This window comes from Schistocerca nitens, chromosome 4 (genome assembly GCF_023898315.1).
Source record: "Schistocerca nitens isolate TAMUIC-IGC-003100 chromosome 4, iqSchNite1.1, whole genome shotgun sequence".
Taxonomy (NCBI): domain Eukaryota; kingdom Metazoa; phylum Arthropoda; class Insecta; order Orthoptera; family Acrididae; genus Schistocerca; species Schistocerca nitens.
This window is the reverse complement of record NC_064617.1, coordinates 797,123,344-797,130,167: the sequence shown is the minus strand read 5'-3', so window position 1 is coordinate 797,130,167 and position 6,824 is coordinate 797,123,344.

Below are 6,824 nucleotides of genomic sequence, written 5' to 3'. Positions count from 1 at the left end.
TATTAATGTTGCATGTATACCCATACGCTAAATAAAAATAAAAAATGTGCCTTGGGGCGTGTGCCCATTAGTTGCTTAGGAAAGGAGTGTTTTGAGCAGCGCATCGGACCTGCCTTAAGCAATTTCGGGTCCGTTGTCCGGACCACATCGCCCGACATGTGGTCATTTCATGTGAACGAGGTTTAATTATTTCGTTTCCTTTTAATGAACTTCTTAGGTAATCATTGTTCTTTAGTCAAACGCATTCTGAAGATGTTTGTGGCATACCTCTTGAAGACTGTTTTTTTAGGACATTCGTAGAGATTCTTATGCAACTTCAAATGGTTAAATATTATCTTGCTTCTGTTATTGATATTTGCTGTAGGCCTAAATATTTCTACAATAGTAACCAGTGGCACACAAGATTTATATATTTTTGAAAAGCGAATAACATTTGTTGTAAAAATAAATTTTCATACTTCATGTGCCTGTGAGTGACTTAACAGTTGAGAACATTTGTTTGGACTAAAACAATAAAAACTCCGTCCGAACAGGTCTCGGAGGATGGAACGGTACTGACCGACCGCCGAGTCATCCTCAGCCTATAGGCAGGGGCGTGAGTTCAGCACACCGCACTCACAGCCGTGTCAGCTCTCGTGATCGGAGCCGCTACTTCTCAGTCAAGTAGCTCCTCAATTTACCTCAAAAGATCATATAACAAAATGGATTAACACTATAACTTTTTTTTATTTGATCTCACTGAAATATTTGATAACACTGTTGATCGATTATTAGTAATTGCTCTAAAATAATTTTATCTAATTGAACAGTTTTGGCTTAATATGTCAAGGTCCTGTTGACCTAATTGGTAAAGCTATTTTCGCTGAGGAGATAATAAAAATCTTTTTACGAATGATATTCAACCCTTATTTGGCCCGGTTCTTCCACTCCTATTCAACCTTACACCAGTAGTGCGTACCACATACGAAAGAGCGGAGCAAGTAATGGAACTAAAACTAAACCCACGTTCCTAATGTAGTTCAGCAGAATGCGTTGCGAAACGCTCAGTCCGGCTAGTATATAGTGTTCACTGAGTCAGAATGTCTCCAAGGATCATTTCATGCTTAGACGGCCCGCTCATTGTAACAATACAGCAATAATGGCTTTGAGCTCGGTAAAATTGCTCGTAAAATTTCCGTATACTACAGCGACGTCATAAGAACGGACAACACCACCCTGAGTCGTAAAAATGTTGATGATATATCTTGTACGGTCAGCTCACGGTCACGATCACTAGTTGATGACTGCTACCTGCCAATCATGGGTCATAGGTGTAGCGAGGAGAGTGAAACACAGCTACGCGCCACCTTTTTGGTGACGACAAAGAGAGCTGTCTCGAGCGAGATACAACAATGAGTGGTGTTTAGTCACTTGTGATAACAAAATCAAGGAGTTATGCGACCTAAATGACAGTGGGTAGGTGTGTTTCTACATCTGAAAGATCATGACTATTAAAATTTGCGCCAGTCACGTAAAAGTGGCGCTAGTAACGCCACTATGGGGTTTGCTTTAAATACACTACTGGCCATTAAAATAGCTACACCACGAAGATGACGTGCTACAGACGCGAAATTTAAACGACAGGAAGAAGATGCTGTGATATGCAAATGACTAGCTTTTCAGAGCATTCACACAAGGTTGGCGCCGGTGGCGACACATACAACGTGCTGACATGAGGAAAGTTTCCAACCGATTTCTCATACACAAACACCAGTTGACCGGCGTTGCCTGGTGAAACGTTGTTGTGATGCCTCGTGTAAGGAGGAGAAATGCTTACCATCACGTTTCCGACTTTGATAAAGGTCGGATTGTAGCCTATCGCGATTGCGGTTTGTCGTATCGCGACATTGCTGCTCGCGTTGGGCGAGATCCAATGACTGTTAGCAGAATATGGAATCGGTGGGTTCAGGAGGGTAATACGGAACGCCTGCCGGATCCCAACGGCCTCGTATCACTAGCAGTCGAGATGGCAGGCATCTTATCCGCATGGCTGTAACGGGTCGTGCAGCCACGTCTCGATCAATGAGTCAACAGATGGCACCGTTTGCAAGACAAGAACCATCTGCACGAACAGTTCGACGACGTTTGCAGCAGCATGATCTATCAGCTCGGAGACCATGGCTTCGATTACCCTTGACGCTGCATCACAGACAGGAGCGGCTGTGATGGTGTACTCAACGACGAACCTGGGTGCACGAATGGCAAAACGTCATTTTCTCGGATGTATCCAGGTTCTGTTTACAGCATCATGATGGTCGCATCCGTGTTTGGCGACATCGCGCTGAACGCACATTGGAAGCGTATATCCGACATCGCCATACTGGCGTATCACGTGGCGTAATGGTATGGGGTGCCATTGGTTACACGTCTCGGTCACCTCTTGTTCGCACTGACGGCACTTTGAACAGTGGACGTTACATTTCAGATGTGTTATGACCCGTGACTCTACCCTTCATTCGATCCCTGCGAAACCCTACATTTCAGCAGGATAATGCACGACCTCATGTTGCAGGTCCTGTTCGAGCCTTTCTGGATACAGAAAATGTTCGACTGCTGCCCTGGCCAGTACATTCTCCAGATCTTTCACCACCTGGAAACGTCTGGTCAATGGTGGCCGAGTAACTGGCTCGGCACTATACGGCAGTCACTACTCTTGGTGAACTATGGTATCGTGTTGAAGCTGCATGGACAGCTCTACCTGTACACGCCATGCAAGCTCTGTTTGACTCAATGCCCAGGCGTATTAAGGCCGTTATTACGGCCAGAGGTGTTTGTTCTGGGTACTGATTTCCCAGGATCTATCCACCCAAATTGCATGAAAATGTAATCAGTTGTCAGTTCTCGTATAATATATTTGTCCAATGAATACCCGTTTATCATCTATATTTCTTCTTGGTGTAGCAAATTTAATGGCCAGTACTGTACATAGTGTAACGATCGTGAGCGCTAGTTACCTTTAAGGTTAGACGTGGTGACTTAATGTTAGTCAAGAATGTTTTTCAGGCGACAAAGGCGCCGTTATCAACACCTCACTGAGTTTGAACCAGGTCGTGTAACTGAGCTACGTGAAGCTGGATGTTCCTTCTGCAACTACTGTCTCAAGAAGACTTGAGAGGTGGCATGAGCCCCCTCTCATATTTCTATCTTACGATTTTCGTCTCTAATTGCATGCAGTGAAAAGTTGCTATTCCTTCACACGCGGACTTCCCACGCAGCGTCTCTCGTCACCCAGGTGGTCCGGTGACAGGCGGCCTCTGCGGATCTCGAGAGGGTTAAACTGATGGGTGTGAGGCAGTCGAGTGAATGCTTTCCAGACGCCGACATTGTCAAGAGATACGCCCGCAGGGGCCTGAAGTAGCGTCTGGGCTAGAGGTTCCATTACTTCGCAGAAACTTAGCGAAAACACTTTCTGGCGGGCTACCAGCGAGGCGTGGGAATGACTTGTGTTCCCAAGCAGCCGTGGCGCGCAAATTCCCGCGCTTTCTGCAAAATAGTAACTGTGATTGGCTTGCTCAGGGCATAGCTCCATGACGTAGCAAAATCAGCGCAGAAATTGGCGCCAAGAATCTCCATTGGTGGAATGGTAGTGCTCCGGCAATAGAGTGGAATTTTCCGCCGGTTTTCGAGTTGCTGATTGGAACCTTTAACCACGGCCACTGTCGTGGGGGCGGGAATGTTCTGTGTGCACCCTGTACGGGTGCTCAGGGGTAGTTGTCTCTCGCCTTTCGGTCGGAGTAGGTTACAAGACTGAGCTCTCGCTGCTCTGGACAGCCTGCTTTCCGTTGGCTGTCTAATACACTTTTATTTAATTGTAACTGTTTGACGAAGTTGCTGAAGTTTCGACTTCAACGTAACTTTCCGAGTACAGTTGGCAATTGAGCGTTCTGCGTACAAGCGGCCTATGTTGTCTGTCTTGAGCAGTTTTGGCTAAAGTTGTCTGTATCGGAGTTTTCTTATTGGCAACGTTACGTAGCGCTCTGTATGAAAATCACTGGCTGTGCTGTGTGCAGTCTGTGGCTAGTTTGCATTGTTGTCTGCCATTGTAGTGTTGGGCAGCGGCAGCTGGATGTGAACAGCGCGTAGCGTTGCGCAGTTGGAGGTGAGCCGCCAGCAGTGGTGGATGTGGGGAGAGAGATGGCGGAGTTTTGAAATTTGTAATACTGGATATCATGAACTGCTATGTATATTATGATTTTTCAACACTATTAAGGTAAATACATTGTTTGTCCTCTATCAAAATCTTTCATTTGCTAACTATGCCTATCAGTAGCTAGTGCCTTCAGTAGTTTTTTAAATCTTTTATTTAGCTGGCAGTAGTGGCGCTCGCTGTATTGCAGTAGCTTGAGTAGCGAAGATTTTTGTGAGGTAAGTGATTTGTGAATGGTATAGTTTAATGTTACTCAGGGCCATTCTTTTGTAGGGATTATTGAAAGTCAGATTGCGTTGCGCTAACAAAATATTGTGTGTCAGTTTAAGCACAGTCAGGTATAATTTTTCTAAGGGGACGTTTCATATGTCAACCCTTAGCCGAAGATACCTCACTGGAATCTTCAGATTTTTTTCTTGTAGTTTGTGTAATTAGTGTAGCTATTGTTTATTGCTAGCGCGTAATTATAGAGAGAATTTCCATTGTAGTTGTAGTTTTTCATTGTTGTACAGTAAAACAGCTGTGGGATGCATGTAGATTTGCACCATGTATTTCGCAGCTGCGCTTGCAATTAAGTAGACATTATTTCCATTGCTATGTTATTTTATTTTGCTCTTCAAATTGTGCTTTTCTGTGTTATCGTGTGAAATATTGTGACAATTATGGCGTGTGAAAAACGTAATACTAGGCTCCAAAGTAAACTGAGAAATGACAGTGAAGACGAAAGCAGTGTGTTAGCGCCGCAGAGTAATGAATTAACTAATGTTCAAAGTAGTAATTTGGTAACTGTGCATAGGGAAATGGAGCGGGCGGCAAATAATGGAGTAGACGGTGGAACAATTAGTGAACAGGGAAGCATTATCGATCGATCGGTCGGCAACAGCTCGCCTCAGGAATCCGAAATGACAGAACACAATATTGCAAATACTGTAGACTCAGGTTTTGGATCCTCACCGTTTTCTCAAATAAGTCAAGACACATTTTCTGCTTGTCAAAATGTGAATGTTGCCGGTGCAAATGCACTGCCGAAAAGCATAGAGGAACAGATTCCAGACACTAATACATTATTATTGCAATTAATGCAACAAATGAAACAAAATCAGAGACAAACACAGCTACAGTTAGACACAATGGAACAAAATCAGAGTCAAACACAGCAAAAGCTACAAAAGTTAGACACAATGGAACAAAATCTTCAAAAGTTAGACATAATGGAACAAAATCTTCAAAAGTTGGACACAATGGAACTACACCAGAGACAAACACAGCAACAGTTAGACGCAATGGAACAAAATCTTCACACCACGCTTGAACAAACACGTGAAGATTTGACTACTGAGTTACATAAAATCGAATCGAAATGTCAGAAAGTCTGTAACGACGTAAAAACACAAATTTGTGAGCATTTTCAACCTATTTTTTCGCGGCATGAAAATGCATTACAGAATCACAAAGCAGCCATAAAAGAACTGCATATTATTGTTCATGAAAATCATGAGACCATGCAAGCTAAAATTGACTCAGTTGCATCTACCGATTCGGTTACGCAACTTGCAAAAACTCAGGAAAACTTAAAGCACACAGTAGAAAGACACATGGAGGAAATTAGTACATTATCAGAGAAAGTAGTTGAACTTTCGGATCAGCTAAATAATTTATCTACGAAGGTAGATGATAATCTGAATGACACAAAACCGGTAGGCTTTAATGACACAGAAGAGTGCGAACAAATTAGGAAATTCAAACAAGATCAGAATCAAATTAATACGCAACACCGAAGAGAAATCCGCGAAGTACAAGATCAGCTGACACAGGTAATACAAGAATTACGTATTTCAGTGAACACTCGCACCCCAATACGGGAAGAGGGACATAGAAATACGGAACAGCCACAAAATAATAACACAGCGCATTTCGGAAATTGTGAAAGAAATTGGCAAGGTGCACCGAATTTTGAAATGGAACCGTCGAAACGACGTAACAATGACCGATATGCGACTCGCCGACATGATGACTTTGACTATAAGCTGTTCATTACTACACGTAAATTCAAAACATTTAAGAATTCTGGCAACGACATTCATCCACAAGCATGGCTCCATCAATTCTCTCATTGGTTTCCTCCCACCTGGTCTTTAGAACACAGATTAGAATTTATGTGTGGCTATTTAGAGAATGAACCAGCTGTAAGAATGCGATCGGTCATTCACGATTGTCACAATGAAGGAGAATTTGACCATGCCTTCCTCTCAGCATATTGGTCTCAAGCTACACAAGACCGAGTAAAACATAGCATCATGATGATGAAACACTTTGAACAATCTGAATTTTCCAGTCTTGTCAAATATTTTGAAGACATGTTGCATAAGAATCAGTATCTTTCAAACCCATACAGCCCCTCAGAACTCATCCGCATTTGCTTAATCAAATTGCCTGAACATTTACGACATATTATTTTAGCAGGACGTTGCAAAGACGACATTGAAGCTTTTCAGGGACTGTTACAAGAACTGGAAATTGACACTGACAATCGTGGAACACGAAAACAGGAGCACAACAATTACAGGTCACATCCGTCACAATTCCGTGACGACAGAAACAATAACTGGACACGACAAGTCTATTCTTACAATGCAAA